The sequence below is a fragment of the Callithrix jacchus genome, chromosome 4, assembly GCF_049354715.1.
Source record: "Callithrix jacchus isolate 240 chromosome 4, calJac240_pri, whole genome shotgun sequence".
NCBI classification, from domain to species: Eukaryota; Metazoa; Chordata; class Mammalia; order Primates; family Cebidae; genus Callithrix; species Callithrix jacchus.
Window position 1 is genome coordinate 93,094,521 of NC_133505.1, and position 21,942 is coordinate 93,116,462.

The following is a 21,942-nucleotide window of genomic DNA, read 5'->3' on the forward strand; positions in this document are numbered from 1 at the left end:
TGAGAAGGAGTGACCTTTCTAGTCACATGGAGGAGTAAACCCTTACAAAGTCAAGAGTGATGGCAGGAGGACGGAAAATTTGCACATTCTTGCATACCCCTGAGAACAGTCACCCCTCACAGTAGGTGACTGCTCTCATCCTCTGCTCCTAGTCTCTCATGCACAGCCTTTCCCCATCTCTTCACTCTTCTTCATAGTGAAAAGACCAGTTTGCTTTCTCTCCACCTCTGTGATTTTAGTCCTTCTATCTATCCTGTCTTAACCTTTCTAGAATCCTGCTTCTTACACCCAACCTCTCTCTGCACCTTCCTTTCTCCCTCACCATCCCAACACTTTTCCTCCCTAATCTTCTTTAATCTCACCTATTACTTTGCTCAAGTTTCTTGGACACAGAAATCAACTTTCTCTGGCCCTACTTCCCCATCAAGCTCCTACTTTATCTCTCCCTTAATTCTCTCACCTAGGTTTCTCCAGTCATTAATCCACTCATTCTGCCTCCACTTCTCACCTTCCACTGACTTTTCTATCCTTTTCCATCTGAGTATACCCTAGTTCTCCCCAAACTGATCTCCCACAGATCACTAGAGACTTGGCAGTCGTCCTTTCCAGATTCTCTACCTTCATTCTCTCATCAATTACAACAGCTAACCATCCTCTTCTTGTTTAAGCCCATACCTTCCAGGATATTTTGCTCTCCTGGTTCTCCAGCTACCTTCTGTCTCATTATTCTTTGTCCCTTTCCTTGCTCCTGGGGCTTTGTCCTCAGAAATCACATCCTATATCTCCAATTCCATCCCAATTTCTGCCATTTCAACAATTAGTTTCATACCTTTGGCTCCTAGGTTTGTGACTTTAGTCCTGATCTTTCTCGAACTCCAGACCCATGAGTTCCGTCTGGTGAGCCTCTCCCTATGAATATTTATTTCTTTGGTACCTCAAACACAGCCTTTCTATACTGAACTCAAGAAAATTTTCCGGCACTCAAGCTTTCTTTTCTTTCTACCTTCTCGGTCTCAGATAACAGAATTACCATGCTTTTTATCATTCCTATCAGATGAATGTAATTCTCTCTCTTTGCTTCAGGTCTCCAACATCCAGATAGTCCAACGTTGTGTCCATTTACCTCTACAGAAACATGTGTTTATGCCACCTTGCTGTCCAATAAGTTGGTCCTCTCCCCCAACCAAATCTTATTTGGTCCACCTGCCTTTGGATTCTCCCACCTGCAGCTTGGCCCCCACACCTCTCCCAGTGTGAGTTTCTCACTGAGGCATCTCCAGACTAGTAGTATTAGCATCACCTGAGAACTTGTTAGAACTGCAAAGTCAAGGGCCCCATTCAAGGCCTACTGAGTCAAAAAATTAAGAGTGGAGACCATTAATCTCTGTTTTAAGAAGGCATCCAGGAGATTCTGAACAAGGTAAAGTTTGAGTCACTGTTTAAGAGCATATGGTCGATTTTTAGTTGCATTGTTCAAAATCCTTTGCTCTTTCCCTATCAATGAAAAATAAATTAATATTCTGTAGTGCAGCATTCAAGTCCCCTTACTATGTGTCCCCAAACTATCTTTGCAGAGTTATATCTCACCACTTCTTCTCACCTACTTCATGCTCCAGAAAAATGTATTACCTATGCTTCCTCAACTCCCCTAACATTTGATCTCATTGCTTTAGAAACCTCACCTCCATGGCTTCACATCTTTCTTCCACCAATTTTTCATAGGTAGCTCAAATGCAATCTCTTCCTGAGATACTTCTTCCTTCGCTGTCCCTATGGAAGTCCTCTCTCCCAGCTCTGTGCTCCTATATAACTCACTTGTATCTCTAATATTATATGCATCCTATCTCCTAGTGCATGTGTTTGTGTATTTGTGCTGTCCTCCCTAGTAGACTGTGAGCTCCTTGAGGGCAGTGACTGTGTCTGTTTCCTCTCTTTATCTCTAGGGACTCCTACAGTGTTTTACACACAGTCAGCACTCAATATCTGTTGATGTGAATGAAATTAAGTCCCTGGAAGAGAAAATATAAATGTGCCATCTTTTTTTAGTGAGAAAACAAAACTTCCAAAAATCCCATGGTGGGATACTGACCTTTTCTTCCCAAAGCTTACCTCGACATAGGTTTGTTTTGAAAAATTCTGGGAAAAACTTATATATGGAAAGAAAATAAATTTCTTATTTGAATATAAATGAATATCCTTTACTAATTAGGATTCCAGGTAACCTGTTCTCAAAAAAGAAAAAGAAAAAGGAGAGAATAAATACAAGGGGACAAAGAACAATCTCTGCCTCAAGGGGATATTGGTTTCTATATGAGCAACTCAAATATTACTGGGAAAGTCACATGGCCGCCCCGCTAGTGGTAATCTTTATACAAGGATGTTGACATCTGAATTACAGGTGATTTAGCCAAGATTGTATCTGTGCTCAAAATTCAGTATTTGTCATGACTACAATATGCTCATGACTAGAAAGTATATGAGCAGCTCACACTGCTTTTCCATCATCCTCCAGATATTATCTTTGAAAATTCTTGCCAGTTATAAGAGTTTTAAAGTTTTAAGAGTCTAAGTAAATAAATAGCAAAAAAGATGCATAATAATTTTTACTTCTTATTTTCACTCATTTCCAACTTACTAGGTAAATCCTAGTTAAATTCATTTATCTCACAGCTGCCTCTGCCCTTAACAAAGATGCATATATTTCCTGGTATCAATCAAACCTATTGAAAACTATTGAGCTTTGCTTATTGAGCCAATAGTGCCAGCTGCTATTGACCACTATTGTCCCCTTTAAATTACAACTTGAATGAAGTATAGTACCTTCTAATAAGGTCAGTGTTTTTCATGGAAACATTAGCATGCTAAAAGTAAGCCCTTAGGGATGGCATTTCGATTGCCTCCATTCAAAATTAGGACTTCTTAGCTTTCTATTCTTGATGAAAGAATTCTTGAATATAAGTCACTCCCTGGTAGACCTGACAAGTCCTTTAGTTACAATGAGTGGCAATAAGAACCCCTATTAGCATTGCTACCATGGATAACACTATAGGCCTCCTATACGTTTGGACTTCAGTTTTCAAACACTGATGCATAAGGTAAGTTCCTGAACAAGTCCCAGCAATTGCACTGGCTTCCAGCACAGTGAATTTTAGTTTCAACCATCACACAGGCTTTGGTCTACTCATGTGTGTGTGCTGCCTTTGCTTAGTTTTTAAGGTCTTCTACACACAACTTTTAACTCCATTATGCACAGAATTTACCAAAGCAGTGACAGCATTTGAAAAATTAGTGAAAAGAAACCTATGACTACAATAAGAATACAAGTAAAGACAATTTTTAAGTAAAAGTCCTGAGAAAATGACAACCACTGCATGTGAGAATGGGATCAAGTCTTGCTCAGTTTTCAAGGACTGCCACACACAACGTGTGAAGACCACAGTGCCTAAAGTATGGACTATGATTAAGGAGGAAAGAAGGAAAAGTGGTTAGAGATATAAAAGTGTCTGAGCACCATACAGTAGTTTTAAATGGAGTTTGGGAATGTGTGCAGGCATTTCAGTTGTCTCCATAGAGAATAGTAATGGCATTTTGTGGTAGGATTCAGTAAGTCTAAATCCTGCAGTAGATAAGCCAGCCCCACTCAATAAAGGATTGCCCCACCCAAAATACCAATATCACCACCTGCTGAGAAATTCAGGAATATCAGCATCAACATGGGATGCTCAGAAGGCTAATGTTAATTTAGAAGTTGACTAGGGGTTTTGAGAACTTAAGGGTAAAGCATGTTGAACATGTTGCTTATAAGTTTTCATTAAGAACCATGAAGGGTTTCAGAGTTTCAAAGCCAATTTGATTTTGCTCAACATTGAAGTGAGGGTCAGGCCAGCAAATGAAAATACCACAATTATTAAAGAGTTTCCCATGACATTGGCAGAAGTAACTGAGAAAGTGGCCCAATAAAATGCCTATCAGCAAGGAGGACTGTGTGCATGATATTAATGCTTCAGAGGATTGACTCATGGAAAACCTTACAAAGACTATAAGTATAGTCTCCCCTAAGCTGCCTCAGATTTAGAATTAAAAATGATTGATGGACAACCTTCAGATCTTAACTAGTTTATACATTGGAGAGATTCTCTTGTGTCCTCAAGTAATGGTGTTATGAGGTGGAATCTCAGGCACTGGTCCATAAGAGAAGGAGACATTTCCAATGGTAGGAAAGAGACATTGGATATTATTGGGACTCTAAAATGATCCAAGGACATCTGACCCTAAAATTATCCAAGGATATTATATCCTTGGATAATTTTAGGGTCTCAAGAATATCCAATGTACCTCTAGAGGGATCCTCTAGGACCACACCCTAGAGAATATGCAGTGGATTTCAGCCTTACCACAAAAAGTGTTTGAAATTATTTCCTTCAGAATAAATAGAAATCACTCTGAGGAGGGAATTCATTCAGTAAAGTCATCTATTGGCTGCCTGGCAGATCCTAGCTCAGAGCATGCTGGCATGTAATTTCTATATTTGGTAAACTTAATTGGAATGGATACATAAATTATAGATTTCAAGGAGTTTAGAAGGATGCCGGGCATGATTCTCATGCCTTTAACCCCAGCACTTTGGGAGGCCGAGGCAGGCAGGTCACCTGAGGTCAGGAGTTCGAGACCAACCTGGCCAACATGGGAAAACCTCATCTCTACTAAAAATACAAAAATTAGCCAGTTGTGGTGGTACACACCTTTAATCTCAGCTACACAGGACACTGAGGCAGGAGAATCACTTGAACCCAAGAGGTGAATGTTGCAGTAAACCAAGAGCGCACCGTTGCATTGTCTGGGTGAAGGAGACTGTAGAAAAAAAAAAAGGAAGGAGGGAAGGAAGGGAGGGAGGGAAGAAAGGAAGGGAGAAAGGGAGGGAGGGAGGAAGGGAGGAAGGAAGGAAGGAAGGGAGGAAGGGAGGAAAGGAGGAAGGGAGGAAGGGAAGAAGGACAGAAGGAAGGAGGGAAGGAGGGAAGGAAAGAAGGAAGGAAGGAAGAAAGAAAGGAAGGAAGGAAAGAAGGAAATAAATTAGAAGGAGAACTGTGTAATGGGTAGAGAGGGTACCTTCTCATATGAAAGTGGAATTGTCAAATATTTAAAATTTAAAGGAAAGGGAATATCCAGGACAATGATAATGATACAAAAGAAACAGCAAAGGGAGGGGCTGAGAGATGGCATCAGCAGAGTTTTTGGTAATCAAAACACACCGAACATCTGCTGTAAGTTTAAGTAGATTGTGAAAATTTTTAATTGAAAAAGAAAAATAGGAATAAAAGCAATAATATAAAGAAAAAACAGCAATGAAAAGAACAGAGGTTAGAATATATTAACATTATCAATCGTGGTTTGTTGTTAAAAATGTAAATTTAGCCTTTGCTATGACTTTAGCATCGTCCTAGGCACTGGGATCTCTGTAAGGAGGGAAAAAAAAAAAGTTGGGGTGGGGCAGCAGGTGATCCAAGTGGAAAACCATGAAACCCAGATCTTAAGAACAGATTTGTAGAAAGGCAAATATATTTGTTTTCTGTATAAAACAGTATTTTAGAGAGAATTATAAAGGGATGGGAGAGAAAGGAGGCATAGGAGAACATTTTGTACACACGAATCTTGAGGGAAATGAAGGTAATCCTGGAAACTGCAGAATAGAGAAGGGATGGTTGTATAAAGAACATCTATAAGCAGGAATACGTGTTCTGTATTTTTGGATAGAGAAAAGGTCATACGGCTATCATATTTTTCCAGTTTGTCTAGTTTCCAACAATCATACATCAAGTAATGACTAAAGAAAGCTAATATATGAAGACATTCCAAAAGAAAGATGTTGGAAACAGAAAACCGAGAAAAATTTAGACTTGTATGCAGTCTAATAATAAGCAGACTAGTAACCCCAGGCGTTTCCAGTTTGTAAACACTCAAGAAGAGATTGGCAAATGAATAAATCAATTGCTCAGTTAAGAAATCAAGTCTGAGCTCAAAGTTGGATAACAAAGGAGAACAATTTGGCAATATACCAAAAGTATTTAGGTAAGTTAGTAAGAAAGATGCTAATAAAAGATGCATTCAGAGGTATGAAGTAGTCATATGGAAAAGCTGAGTTTATGGAGAACAATAAGAATATCAAAATGTAAATTGTTTTGACAAATACTATAAAAATGTTGAGGCAGCATGCAGCTTTTTACCTGATAGCTGTACCTGATTACTCCTTATTTATTATTTTTTTACTAATAAAAAACTAAGACCTAACTTCACTTTCTAATCTCACATACACACACATGCCAATATCCTCAACCTCAGTAAGGAAAGCAAAGATCGGTTTGATACAGGCAAGTGTCATCAGCTAAATGGTTAGGAGAGTGCAATTGGAAATATAACATCAAAGCATAACATCAGATGTACTATGTCCATGTTATTCAATATATGATTGCTGGACACTCTACAAACTATAATAGGAGGACATGAGATATCAGCCTCATTGATTGTGCTGAAGATAAATCAGAATCAGAATCTGCAAAATGTGTTCTACATAGAAAAGATCTTGCCTTAGAATGCCTGCCCTGCCTACAGACTTCTTCTAAATGGATGATCAGGTACAGCTTCCATGAGAAAAGCAACCTTAGCATAAAATATGGTAAGCATAAAATATGGTAAGCATAAAGGACCATGTGACACCTCCCTCCCCACCCTTATTCTCTGCCTGTAGATGATTGGTTAGGGGGAGTTAAGCACCTGGCCCAAGGATGGCCCTGTGCTATGACGTGGTCTGATACAGAACCTTCCCCCAAATACAAGGTGATTTCTTGTGATGGTGACATTCTTACTCTCTCAATAATTTGAACTAAAAATATACAAACGGCATACCACTGTCAATGGATCCGAAAAAGAAAGATAAGCAAACAGAGGCTGAAAAAAAAAGCGCAGCTCACTCACTTTCAAGCCACAGAGCAGGAATGAACTAAGTTAATTCCTGCTGCTGAGAAACTAACAATTTCCCTTATCCCCTAGAGCTGCCTTTTCCAACACCAAACAGCCTCCCAGGTCTCAAAGTATTCCCAGATCCTTGAGGTTTCGCTGTAAGAATAGTCCAGAGATTCCTTTTATTCTTATTGACATAGTTACTGTTACAATAAACCAGGAAAAGAAGTGCAGTTGGGCCAGATTCAAGTCATGATTTGCATTTCTATTGACCTTTCCATTGTGAAAATGTACAGTTTTCTGTTACTCCCAGATACACTTCAATTCCCTCCATGAAATTAAATTTCTCCATTTACTCTTTACTACCTATATTTCAATTCTCTTTATTATTATTTGTGATTACTTTCCTTTCTTTTTTTTGTTTGTTTGTTTTTGTTTTTGCTTTGGTTCCCAGGATAAAGCGATGTAAGGAGAGTGAGAAGGAGTAGTGAAGGAAGGATGAGAGAGGCAGTGGGCAGAGAGATGAAAGTACTAACAGGCATCTGTACAAGGTTTGTGGACCAGGCTTTGCCAGTCCCATTAGCATCCTTTCTGGGTTTTTCAAAGGCTCTGGGGAGCAGAGTCATTAACCACCAGCCCAGTCACAGCCATCCTAGGAGACAGAATTACCTCCTCTTATCTTATAAATAGATGTTATATGTTATCAATCTACATGTTACAGATCTTAATATACTCCACCCAATAAAATGGACATATTTCTAGTTAGAGAAGCCTTTTCTGAATAGGAATTACCAAGACAAATTACTAAAATCCAGTGGGAGGAGGAGAGAATTCAGTCCACTAAAGAATAATCTGAAGATAAAGTTCAATCAATAAACATTTGTTAACTCTGTATGTAAAGGTTGGCAACACATTGTGTTGCCAATAGACATAGCCCCAGCCCTTAAGGAACATATGGTCTACTGGAAGAGAAAGCCAAGTTAATAAGTGATTGCAATAGAGTATGACATGTTTTATAATAGAGATATGTACAATGCATTATGTGAGCACAGAAGCTTAAATAAAAATTTCTGTGAGACATAGGGAAAAGGAGCCTGGCATAATCACATTGTAAACTGGAACATGATATGAGTTTGCCCTGCTGACAATTTATTTAGATAAACAGCATGAACAAAGGCATGTAGACACTGAGATTCAAATGGTGTTCAGGGAATAAGAAGTGGCCTATGGTGGAGTAGAAAAAGGAATGGCAGGAGAAGAGGCTGGTGGGGAGGAGTGTCCACGAAGGGCCTCAAATGCCTTGCTAAGGACAATGGATCTTATCCTGCAGACAGCAGAAAACCACCCAAGAGAACAAGATCAGGCCTGCAGTTTTGGAAGCATTCTTGAATGGAAGACATAAGATGAAAGAATGAAGACCAGGTAAACAGGTATTGGAAAAAGCCAATGATAAATAAGGCAGAGTCTATACTAAAGAAGACGAAGAAAGTGAGGGCAGGGGGAAGGTGGGGAGATGGTAGAGAGATATCAGAAATGAAATTAAAGGATAAAAAACAAGTAGATCTAACTAGAAGATAAGCTCTTTAAATTGAAAGAGAGCAAAGTTTCAGACTGCAAAAAGGACCACAAAGTAATTTCAGAAGCAGAACATAAATCTCACAATTTGAGGATATAGTAGAACAGAGCAAGTCACTATTGCCAAATGGATGAATTCTTTTTCTACTTTGCAGATTGCCTATCCTTGCTTAATCGTAGCCAACTGGACAGAAAATCTTTCTGTGAAATAACAATATAATCAGAGGTGTTAATTATATACCTTATTTGACTCCACTGTTAGCACTACTCTTTCACTGAGCCTTTGTAAACACGTTCGTTACTTAACAACATGATTAAACAAACAACCCTCACACCAGTAGATATCCACTCATTTATCATTCAATAAGCATTTACTGAGCACCTACTGTGTGCCAGGAATTATGTTAGGTCCTAGATATTCAGTGATGAACTAGACAATACAGATTACTTCCCTGACTGAGATTTCACTGTAATGAAAGAGAGAGACAATTTAAGTAAGTCACATTTTCAATACAGTATGTTAAAGTGCAGTAAAGGGAAGTCTTTCCTTGATGGTCTGGAGTAGTACCGGAGAGTGTGCATTTCTAAAAATCCCCATATGTAATATTGATGTTTCTAGTCTAGGGACCACACTTAGAACGGCAAAGATTCTCATAACCCAGTCTAAGTCATTCTCACTCAAAGTCATCTGAAGAGAAATTGGCAGGAGAATGAAATCCCATTTCCTGCATATCATGATTTCAGCAATAGCAATTAAGAACAGAGAAAGAAAGAACAAGCAAATACAGGCATACTTGCAGGACTCTGATGGGACTACAGCAGAAAATACAACAGACCTTTGAGCAAGTTGGTTCAGAAAGACAATGGAGATGAGTGTCCACAGTTGGGATCTCAAGCAGACATGTAGAACTAGAGCCACGAAGGTGGAAAACAAGGGCCAGGACAGAGTTCTCCTTGCATCACTCATTTTGCCCATAGCCCAGTGCAGAGAAATTAGCATTTAGTACCTGACCCAAAATTAAGTTATAATGATATTGTTTAAATAATTTGCCTTGTGCATTCATGCTTCAAATTGAATACTTTATAAATATATTTCATCCTATGGGTTCATATGTTTTCAACTAATTCTATTGTTGTCCTAATAAAATTTCTGGATCTTAAAGATCCTTTTTAGGCAAGAGTAAAGAGAGTGCCTGAGCTAGGAGAGTTTAGCTGACCAGGATCCTGAGACCATCTACCCTGTCTCTTTAAAAGCAATTAAAAGGCCAAGAGAAACAGAAAGGAAAAGGAAAAGAGAGGAAGCTGCTCCTGTTTATTTAGTTAGCCTCTGTTGCGCCTGAATTATAGGATACTCCAAATCCAGAGTCCGAACAGCTACAAGAGTAAGACACAAAAACATAAAACAGGCAACGCAGAAACATCAATAAAAGACCCTTTCCCAACATAATGTTCTTTACTTTGATTGAATACAATATAAAGAAACTAAAATATGTGCTTAAGTTTCAGGATGTATGTCCATATCATTAACAGAAGATATTGAAATGTGCACCTGAGTCAGCCTCTGAAAAATGGCTACCTAACTTCCGGAGCTCCACGTGGCTATATTCCATGAGCTTTGCAGCTTGTTGCCTTTCAGGAAGCTGGAATTCTCAGGCTGGTGTGTCCTGATAAAAGCCTCAATACAGAGAGGAATGACCCCAGGTGAGAAGGTACATGATACCTCCTCATTTTGAGGATGGTCCCTACGCTATCAAGAAAAGCCAGGATTCATAGTTTTGCATTCCTTGGCTTTTGTTATATTGTACCCAAACTAACCTACAGGGTATTTCTGAACTTCAGAGCTTAACACTGTTAAACTCTCTGGGCCTTTCCCACACTTGCTCTTGCTTGCATTCAGCCAGGACTGGATGCCAGTAGAGGAATTAACTAAGTGAAATTTGTTTTCTGTGCTCTTTGCTCTACTGATAACCATCAGACACCAGGGTCCTCCTGTTGCTCTCAGCTGCCCAAAGACCTTCTATGTAGCACCCCGGTTGGGACAATAGCCTGGGCTCAGAAATCATTTTCTTTTTCTGTGCCTCTGGAAACAGCTCCCACAACAGCTTAGGAAATTTCCCACCGCCCATTTCATGTGGCTTGGAGGAGGCTTTCAGTCACAGAATGTCACTTCCAGCACAGAGTGGACATGTGACCAAGGTCTAGTCAATCCGGGTCCTTTCCTGGAATTACGGATGGTGCCTGAAAATTATTAGAATGGGAGCCCAGAGCTGCCAGTGACTATATTCCCTACTATTTGAAGGCACCAAAGCTAATGAGATCAACACAGTGACAGAAGATGAAATGAAAGTTGGAGATACGGAGGAAGCCATAGCATTTTTGCTAATGAGAAATCAGAACAGTTAATTCTACCACTCTATTTTATGACTCTTGAAAATATATGCAATAATAATCATAGTGTCATAGGTTACTTCTCTCAAGTAATACATTTGAAATTACTTTGAGACTTACTCTGGTATACTGAAAAGAATACTGAATATGCTGCAAGACAACCTATGTTTACATTTCAATTCCAAAATTATTAGCTGAGTGGCCTCAGAAAAGTGGTTTAATCTCTCAGAAGCTAGTTTCTTCAACTACAAAATAAGGGTAAAAATACTCCCCAGATTGCTGTGAGAGTTAAATTACATAATACTCAAAAAAGTGCTTTAGTTAACTATAAAGCCAGAGAGAATAACAGAGAGGCAAAAAAAGAGATTGAGAGGGATGGGAAGTAAAATCAGAAAATCTTTAAAATTGCCTAAGATAATGCAATGATATTAAAAGGATTCTAATTTAATAAATAATGCTAAGATGTCAGACACTTGATGTTTATTTAGAAACGCCTGACACTTTTTTTTTAATTCTTTATTGCATTTTAGGTTTTGGGGTACATGTGCAGAACATGCAAGACAGTTGCATAGGTACACACATGGCAGTGTGTTTTGCTTCCTTTCTCCCCTTCACCCACATTTGGCATTTCTCCCCAAGCTATCCCTCCCCAGCTCCCCCTCCCGCTGGCCCTCCCCTTTCCTCCCAAATAGACCCCAGTGTTTAGTGCTCCCCTCCCTGTGTCCATGTGTTCTCATTTTTCATCACCCGCCTATGAGTGAGAATATGCGGTATTTCATTTTCTGTTCTTGTGTCAGTTTGCTGAGAATGATGTTCTCCAGATTCATCCATATCCCTACAAACGACACAAACTCAACATTTCTGATTGCTGCATAATATTCCATGCTGTATATGTGCCACATTTTCCCAATCCAGTCTATCATCAATGGGCATTTGGGTTGATTCCAGGTCTTTGCTATTGTAAACAGTGCTGCAATGAACATTCGTGTGCATGTGTCCTTATAGAAGAACGATTTATAGTCCTTTGGATATATACCCAGTAATGAAATTGCTGGGTCAAATGGAATTTCTATTTCTAAAGCCTTAAGAAATCGCCACACTGTCTTCCACAATGGTTGAACTAATTTACACTCCCACCAACAGTGTAAAAGTGTTCCTTTTTCTCCACATCCTCTCCAGCATCTGCTGTCTCCAGATTTGTTAATGATCGCCATTCTAACTGGCATGAGATGGTATCTCAATGTGGTTTTGATTTGCATCTCTCTGATGACCAGTGATGATGAGCATTTTTTCATATGATTGTTGGCCTCATATATGTCTTCTTTCATAAAGTGTCTGTTCATATCCTTTGCCCAATTTTGAATGGGCTTGTTTGTTTTTTTCCTGTAAATCTGTTTGAGTTCTTTGTAAATTCTGGATATCAGCCCTTTGTCAGATGGGTAAACTGCAAACATTTTTTCCCATTCTGTGGGTTGTCGATTCACTCTAGTGACTGTTTCTTTTGCCGTGCAGAAGCTGTGGAGTTTGATTAGGTCCCATTTGTCTATTTTGGCTTTTGTTGCCAATGCTTTTGGTGTTTTGTTCATCAAGTCCTTGCCTACTCCTATGTCCTGGATGGTTTTGCCTAGATTTCCTTCTAGGGTTTTTGTGGTGCCAGGTCTTATGTTTAAGTCTTTAATCCATCTGGAGTTAATTTTAGTGTAAGGTGTCAGGAAGGGGTCCAATTTCTGCTTTCTGCACATGGCTAGCCAGTTTTCCCAACACCATTTGTTAAACAGGGAATCCTTTCCCCATTGCTTGTTTTTGTCAGGTTTATCAAAGATTGTATGGTTGTAGATATGTTGTGTTGCCTCCGATGCATCTGTTTTGTTCCATTGGTCTATATCTCTGTTTTGGTACCAGTTTCATGCTGTTTTGATTACTGTAGCCTTGTAGTATAGTTTGAAATCCGGTAGTGTGATGCCCCCTGCTGTGTTCTTTTTGCTTAGAATTGACTTGGCTATGCGGGCTCTCTTTTGGTTCCATATGAAGTTCATGGTGGTTTTTTCCAGTTCTGTGAAGAAAGTCAATGGTAGCTTGATGGGGATAGCGTTGATTCTGTAAATTACTTTGGGCAGTATAGCCATTTTCACAATATTAATTCTTCCTAACCATGAACATGGAATGTTTCTCCATCTGTTTGTGTCCTTTCTTATTTCGTTGAGCAGTGGTTTGTAGTTTTCCTTGAAGAGGTCCCTAACGTTCCTTGTGAGCTGTATTCCTAGGTATGTTATTCTTTTTGGAGCAATTGTGAATGGCAGTTCATTCTTGATTTGGATTTCTTTAAGTCTGTTATTGGTGTAGAGGAATGCTTGTGATTTTTGCACATTGATTTTATATCCCGAGACTTTGCTGAAGTTGCTTATCAGTTTCAGGAGTTTTTGGGCTGAGGTGATGGGGTCTTCTAGGTATATTATCATGTCGTCTACAAATAGAGACAATTTGGCTTCCTCCTTTCCTATTTGAATACCCTTTATTTCTTTTTCTTGCCTGATTGCTCTGGCTAGAACTTCCAGTACTATATTGAATAGGAGTGGTGAAAGAGGGCATCCTTTTCTAGTGCCGGATTTCAAAGGGAATGCTTCCAGTTTTTGCCCATTCAGTATGATATTGGCTGTTGGTTTGTCATAAATCGCTTTTATTACTTTGAGATACGTTCCATCGATACCGAGTTTATTGAGGGTTTTTAGCATAAATGGCTGTTGAATTTTGTCGAATGCCTTCTCTGTGTCAATTGAGATAATCATGTGGTTTTTGTTTTTGGTTCTGTTTATGTGGTGAATTACGTTTATAGACTTGCATATGTTGAACCAGCCTTGCATCCCCTGGATGAATCCTACTTGATCATGATGGATAAGTTTTTTGATTTGCTGTTGCAATCGGCTTGCCAATATTTTACTGAAGATTTTTGCATCTGTGTTCATCATGGATATTGGCCTGAAGTTTTCTTTTCTTGTTGGGTCTCTGCCGGGTTTTGGTATCAGGATGATATTGGTCTTATAAAACGATTTGGGAACGATTCCTTCTTTTTGGATTATTTGGAATAGTTTCAGAAGGAATGGTACCAGCTCCTCTTTGTGTGTCTGGTAGAATTCGGCTGTGAACCTGTCTGGACCTGGGCTTTTTTTGTGTGGTAGGCTCTTATTTGCTGCCCTGGACTTCTGACCTTGTTATTGGTCTATTCATAGTTTCAGCTTCCTCCTGGTGTAGGCTTGGGAGGACACAGGAGTCCAGGAATTTATCCATTTCTTCCAGGTTTACAAGTTGATGTGCATAGAGTTGTTTGTAATATTCTCTGATGATGGTTTGAATTTCTGTGGAATCTGTGGTGATTTCCCCTTTATCATTTTTTATTGCATCTATTTGGTTGTTCTCTCTTTTATTTTTAATCAATCTGGTTAGTGGTCTATTTTGTTGATCTTTTCTAAAAACCAGCTCTTGGATTTATTGATTTTTTGAAGGGTTTTTTGTGTCTCAATCTCCTTCAGTTCAGCTCTGATCTTAGTTATTTCTTGTCTTCTGCTGGGTTTTGAGTGTTTTTGATCTTGCTCCTCTAGCTCTTTCAATTTTGACGACAGGGTGTCAATTTTGGATCTCTCCATTCTCCTCATATGGGCACTTATTACTATATATTTTCCTCTAGAGACTGCTTTAAATGTGTCCCAGAGATTCTGGCATGTGTGTCTTCATTCTCATTGGTCTCAAAGAACTTCTTTATTTCTGCCTTCATTTCATTGTTTATTCAGTCAACATTCAAGAGCCAGTTGTTCAGTTTCCATGAAGCTGTGCAGTTCTGGGTTGGTTTCTGAATTCAGAGTTCTAACTCGTTTGCACTATGGTCTGAGAGACTGTTTGTTATGATTTCAGTTGTTTTGCATTTGCTGAGCAGTGCTTTACTTCCAATTATGTCGTCAATTTTAGAGTAGGTGTGATGTGGTGCTGAGAAGAATGTATATTCTGTGGATTTGGGATGGAGAGTTCTGTAAATGTCTATCAGGTTTGCTTGCTTCAGGTCTGAGTTCAAGCCCTGGATATCCTTGTTGATTTTCTGTCTGGTTGATCTGTCTAATATTGCCAGTGGAGTATTAAAGTCTCCCACTATTATTGTGTGGGAGTCTAAGTCCTTTTGTAAGTCATTAAGAACTTGCCTTATGTATCTGGGTGCTCCTGTATTTGGTCCATATATGTTTAGGATCGTTAGCTCTTCTTATTGTATCGATCCTTTTACCATTATGTAATGGCCTTCTTTGTCTCTTTTGATCTTTGTTGCTTTAAAGTCTATTTTATCAGAGATCAGAATTGCAACTCCTGCTTTTTTTTTCTCTCCATTTGGTTGGTAAATCTTCCTTCATCCCTTTATTTTGAGCCTTTGTGTATCCTTGCATGTGAGATGGGGTTCCTGGATACAGCACACTGATGGGTTTTGGATTTTTATCCAATTTGCCAGTCTGTGTCTTTTGATTCGTGCATTTAGTCCATTTACATTTAGGGTTAATATTGTTGTGTGTGAATTTGATACTGCCATTTTGATGCTAGCTGGCTGTTTTGCCCGTTAGTTGATGTAGATTCTTCATTATGTTGATGCTCTTTAGCATTTAGTGTGATTTTGGAATGGCTGGTACTGGTTGTTCCTTTCTATGTGTAGTGCCTCTTTCAGGCACTCTTGTAAAGCAGGCCTGGTGGTGACAAAGTCTCTGAGTACTTGCTTGTTCACAAAGGATTTTAGTTTTCCTTCACTTATGAAGCTCAGTTTGGCTGGATATGAAATTCCCGGCTGCAAGTTCTTTTCTTTAAGGATGTTGAATATTGGCTCCCACTCTCTTCTGGCTTGTAGCGTTTCTGCCAAGAGATCTGCTGTGAGTCTGATGGGCTTCCCTTTGTGGGTGACCCGACCTTTCTCTCTGGCTGCCCTTAGTATTTTCTCCTTTATTTCAACCTTGTTGAATCTGACGATCATGTGCCTTGGGGTTGCTCTTCTTGCGCATATCTTTGTGGTGTTCTCTGTATTTCCTGTATTTGCGTGTTGGCCTGTCTTGCTAGGTGATGGAAATTTTCCTGGATAATGTCCTGAAGAGTATTTTCCAGCTTGGATTCATTCTCTTCATCACATTCTGGTACACATATCAAACGTAGGTTAGGTCTCTTCACATAGTCTCACATTTCTTGGACACTTTGTTCATTCCTTTTTGAGCTTTTTTCTCTGATCTTGGTTTCTCGTTTTATTTCATTGAGTTGATCTTCGACTTCTGATATTCTTTCTTCTGCTTGGTTAATTCGGCTGTTGAAACTTGTGCATGCTTCGTGAAGTTCTCATATTGTGTTTTTCAGCTCCTTTAATTCATTCATATTCCTCTCTAAGTTATCCATTCTTGTTATCATTTCCTCGAATCTTTTTTCAAATCTTTTTTCAAGGTTCTTAGTTTCTTTGCATTGATTTAAAACATGTTCTTTTAGCTCACAAAAGTTTCTCATTATCCGCCTTCTGAAGTCTAATTCCGTCATTTCGTCACAGTCATTCTCTGTCCAGCTTTGTTCCCTTGCTGGTGAGGAGTTTTGGTCCTTTGTAGGAGGCAAGGTGTTCTGGTTTCGGGTGTTTTCCTCCTTTTTGCACTGGTTTCTTCCCATCTTTGTGGATTTGTCCGCTGGTCGTTTGCGTAGTTGCTGACTTTTCGATTGGGTCTCTGAGTGGACATCCGGAATGTTGATGATGAAGTATTTCTGTTGCTTGGTTTTCCTTCTACCAGTCTAGCCCCTCCACTGTACAACTGCTGAGGTCCACTTCAGGCCCTGCTTGTGCACCTATAGCAGCTGCAGAACAGTGAGGGATGCTACCAGTTTCTTCTTATGCTATCTTTGTCCCAGAATGATGCCTGCCAAATGTCAGACTTTTGGATATAGAGGGGTCAGGGGGCTGCTTGAGGAGACAGTCTGTACTTTATAGGAGCTCAAGTGCTGAGCTGTGAGCTCTGTTGTTCATTCAGGGCTGTTAGGCTGCTACATTTAATTCTGCTGCAACAGAACTCATTAAAAAGAAACCCTTTTTTTCTCAGATGCTCTGTCTCGGGGGGGTTCAGGCTTTCTTTGTGTGTGTCCATTGTGCTGTCCTGCCCAGCTAGGAGGCAGTCTAGTCACTATTTGCCTGCCAAGGCTCTGCCCTTCTGCTGTGGTCTCCGCCCCGCTGCCACGGGCTACACCCTGCAGCGGAGTCTTTCTGTTGTAGAGGGTTGCCTCGGCAATGGCAGGCTGCGTCAGCAATGGGCGTGTACCTCAGTAGGAGCGGATTGCCTTGGTAATGGTGGACGCCCCTCCCCCACGGAGCTGCACTGTCCTGGGTTCAGCTGTGCCCTCAGGGAACCTCTGCACCCAGAGTGTTTGGAATCGCCATTTTGTTTGTCCCACTGCACTACCCCAAACGCTGTTTCCCTGGAATCTCCTGGGTTGGCTCACTGTCCAAGTCCTGTTCAGTCTCAAGTTCAGCCCTCTCAAGTCTCAGATTGCCGGTTCAACAGGGCATCAGGACCAGTGCACTTTGTGCGGAGCGCTGTGTAGCACTGCTGCGCTACAGCGCCTGCTGGCTGCACCGGTTGCTGGCTGCACCAGTCATAACCTCTGCCTGGCGTCCCGCGTCTCTTTTATACCTGGGAATTTCCCCATTCTGTGGGCAACAAAGATCCGTCTGGAAATGCAGCCCTGACTTACCCTCTCAGCGCATTCACCAAGAGCTTCAATCCTGGGTTGTTCTCACCACACCATCTTGAGTCCCCCACTCACGCCTGACACTTTTAATCCAAGTTCTGATTTTATCTCAGAGCCCTCCGGTTTTTGACACAGGAACGCATCTAATCCTCCTGTTCTCAATGGTGTTTCCAGAAAAATAAACAAAAAATTATTGTCATATTGTGCTGAAACTAGACCTTGGAGAGTGTATTCAATTCCCACATTTATGAGATGAGGAAACAGAGGCACTGAGGGGCTGTGTATACATACACTATTTCAGAAGCCAGAAATCATACTATTTGTTTTGAAATTTCACCTTTTATATTTTTCCTAAGTGTCAAAATTCAACAATTACCATTTCGATATAAATAAGAACCACTCTTATTTAAAATGTATAATTAAGATATATGTACACTGATTGGGACCAAATTATCAACCAGTAATATAAACATGATGCTTTAATTATGCATTTACATCTTGGAATATTTTAGTACAGATAGATGCTTTGGCTGAAATGTCCTGCAATTAAAATGCAAGTATTTTTTAATCAAAGCCTGTACTTATGATAATTCCTTGATGCCCCCTACTGGCCATAACATTATTATCCAAGGTACAGTATGAATTCTTTCTGCATGACCTTCTAATTTGCTTCATAATATGAGGAAGGCTGACTTAGGGGATAAAATAAGTAAATAAATGGATATACCAAATACAAAAACACATCAAAAATATTGAGCCAATAAAATAAACCCAAAACAAATCATTGCTGGGTAAATTTTCTAATGTTAAGCAACCAGTTTCACCTAATATTTAATCTACAAAATGTAATAATATTAAGTGAATTTTGTTATTATTTTTTAAATTTCCAATTGGATCAGACTCTATAAAAATCATCTATTGAGAAATGTAGGCAACATAAAAGTACGAGTAAATGCCCTAACCAGTCAGAGAACCATAAGACCCAAGAGAACTTAACTAAAATACATTCCTAGTTACCATACAATTGTATACACACACATGTACTCATGCACGCACACTAAATGCCCTGGATGGCATAAATACCATAATTTTGACTCAAAGAAAAACCATGACCCCTAGAATAAACTAAATTATGGTTAAGCTAATGCTGTGTTGATCCCTGAGCCATCTTTCCCACCAGTCAGACCTGAGACCTTATTCTCCCTGTATCACACTGTCCCTCACATCCCAGCCCATGTTCGTATTTGTTTCTAGGGCTACCATAACAAAATACCACAGTCTGGTGGCTTATACAATGGAAATGTATTTCCTCACAATTCTGGAGGCCAGAAGTTCAAGATCAGGATGTCAGCAGGTTTGGTTTGTCCTGAGGCCTCTCTCCTTGGTTTACGGATGGCTGCTATCTCACTGAATCTTCGTATTGTCTTTCCTCCGTGCACAAATAACTCTGGTGTCTCTGTGTCCAAATTTCCTCCTCCTGTAGGGACATCAGTCATATCAGATTAGAGCTCACCCTACCAGCCTCATTTAACTTAATCATCCCTTTAAAGGTGATTCTCCAAATTCAGTCACTTTCCAAGGTGGGTAGCCTTGTGGTTTTGGCATATGAATTTGGAAATGGAGGTGCCACAATGGAGCTCATAACACCAGTGGATACCTATTAACAGACTTCATGGTGTAGACCTCATGTCCATGTGGTAGGTGAGGAGCCCCTGCCACACTGCCCTGCCCGTAGATTGAGTGCCTCCAACCTGCGATGAAAGCTGATTCTTTTGATTGTTTGTTGTTTGTTTCTCTCGCTCTGTCACCCATGCTGGTGTGCAGTGGCATGATTATAACATACTGTAGTCTCACACACCTAGACTCAGGTGATCCTCCCACCTCAGCCCCCTGAGTAGCTGGAGCTACAGGCACACACTACCTCGCCTGGCTAATTTTTTTTTCTAGAGACAGGGTTCACTATATTGCTAAGACTGGTCCAAATTCCTGGCATCAAATGATCCTCCCATCTCAGTCTCCCAAAGTGTTAGAATTTCAGGCTTGAGCCACCTTGACTGGCTGAAAACTGACATTCTGATTGTTGGTTGACTCTATTCAAAGTTTCTCCTCCAAACACAGAATCTTATCGGCCTTAAAAATATCCCCACAGTTAATGCTGATCATCAAATATATCCATTCCTCTGGTCTACTGGTTGTGTTTCAGGCTGAATCACAGCTTCATCTCCCTCACCTACAGCATGTTGACAAAATATTACCACTACTTATTATAATAATGGTATTAAAATTTTTATTGAGTTTTAACCACGTCCCAGACACTGTGACAAGGACTTCTCATGCATAATCCTCACTATAATCCTGTAAGTTTTATGCATAATAGATGTTCAATAATTGTATTAAGAAATTAATGAATGAATGCTTTCGTTGTGCTTATTATATAGTTGAGGAGATATAGACTTATAGAAACTAAGTTGCCTGCTAATGGTCCTATAGCCAGTAAATGGCAGAGCTGGTTCTCTTCATGCCTCATGCACTGCCATGCCTTGTGTACATCCCCAGAGTTGCAACAGCCAAGCCATCTAGTGCCTTGTCTCCTTAGGACTCAGTCTTCAACATTAGCTCATGCTTCAAAGACCCAGGATAAGTAAAAACTGTTCTATGACATTCAAAATCAAAACCCAAGTGCTAGACAGGCACACTTACATAGACGGGGTAAGAGATATATTTAAGATTGAAAGCGTTTTATTGCTTTGACAGTTTTAAAACATAGTTCTAAACTATATGATACTACTCCCATTTTAAGGTGAGAGCTATGTGTTTTTCCTTGAATCCAGATGTGTTTCTGATTGACTAGACCAAAAAAATAAAACAAAATTATACTCTGACATCTGAGGCTAGGTCAGAAAAGACCATCAATTTTCCAACTGGTCTTTGAATGCCTGCTCTGGAGGAAGCCACCACCAGGTAAGTGGACCTACCCTGAGACCACCATCCTGGAGAGCCCAGGTGTAAATGCTCTGATTGACAGTCCCTAACGAGTTCCAAGCTGACAGCCAGCATCAGCTTCCATGGGAATAAGCCATCTTGTAAGCCAAACTGAGCCTTCAGAGGACTGCAGCCCTAACTGACATCTGATAGCAAATGTGTGAGGCATCCCAAGCAAAAACTGTCTACCCAAAATCTTTTTGATTGCTCATAGTTTTGTGGGCAAATAAATGGTGGTTGCAAACCAGTATATTTTGGAGTAATTTCTTATGCAGCAATAGCAACCAGAGTATTCCTCCACCAAACACTAATTTTTCTTGTCACCCTATGCTCCTGACTTTATCCCATATTCTAAGCACTAGAGAGCTCTGACAATCATATCCAACTGTGGTTTAGATGTTTGTTAGATAAGTTTCCAACAAAAGCACATAGAAAACAAAAAATTCATGAAACTGAAACAGAAGTACATAGACACATTTCTGAAAATTTAGGTTGATTGACTTTTACTTTTTAAAAAGAAATAAATATTATTGTTTGGAACGAACACACAGAGAAGCATAAATGTACTCAGGGCAAATACACTCCAGCAAAACATGGGAGAGAGCTCTTATCCCCAGACCATTCTCATTTTTCAGACTACATAGATGATTTAAAGATGTCTTGATCTGCTGTCTCTGTATTTCCCTGATGTCAAATTCTGCTGTGGAGAATTCCCCTAAAGTACCCTAGGCCCCTACACTTAGTAGAGTATCCACCCAGGTATCCACCAAAGTTCCTGTCCCTGCTAGGGTGCTACCCACAAGGAGAACACTAGACTCTAACACTCATGAAAACGCTCATCTCTATACTCTCTCTGTCTCAGGAAATTCAGTGCCTGAACGTCAGAACACATCCCACATCTCCATCCTCATCCAGAAAACTCTAACCTCATTGCCTTGAAAGTCCACCACCTTTGAAACGTAAAACCTGTCTCAGATTGTGCTTTCAGTGTTTTTACAAATGACTTCATTAATCTCTGGCCCACACTGGTGTGTATGTACAACCCACAGTTGTTATTGTTTTAAATCTAAATTGAGTGATATTCTACAAAATATTTAAGTACTCCTCAAAACTGTCAGTCATCAAAAAGAAAGTGTCAGAAACTGACACAGTCTAGAAGAGCCTAAGAAGACATGACCACTAACTGTAATGTGGTTTCCTAGATGGGATCCTGGGACAGAAGAAGAATATCAGGATAAAAACAAACAGGAAAAAAAAACAAGCTAAGGAAATCTGAATAGAGCATTAACTTTAACAAAATAATCAGCT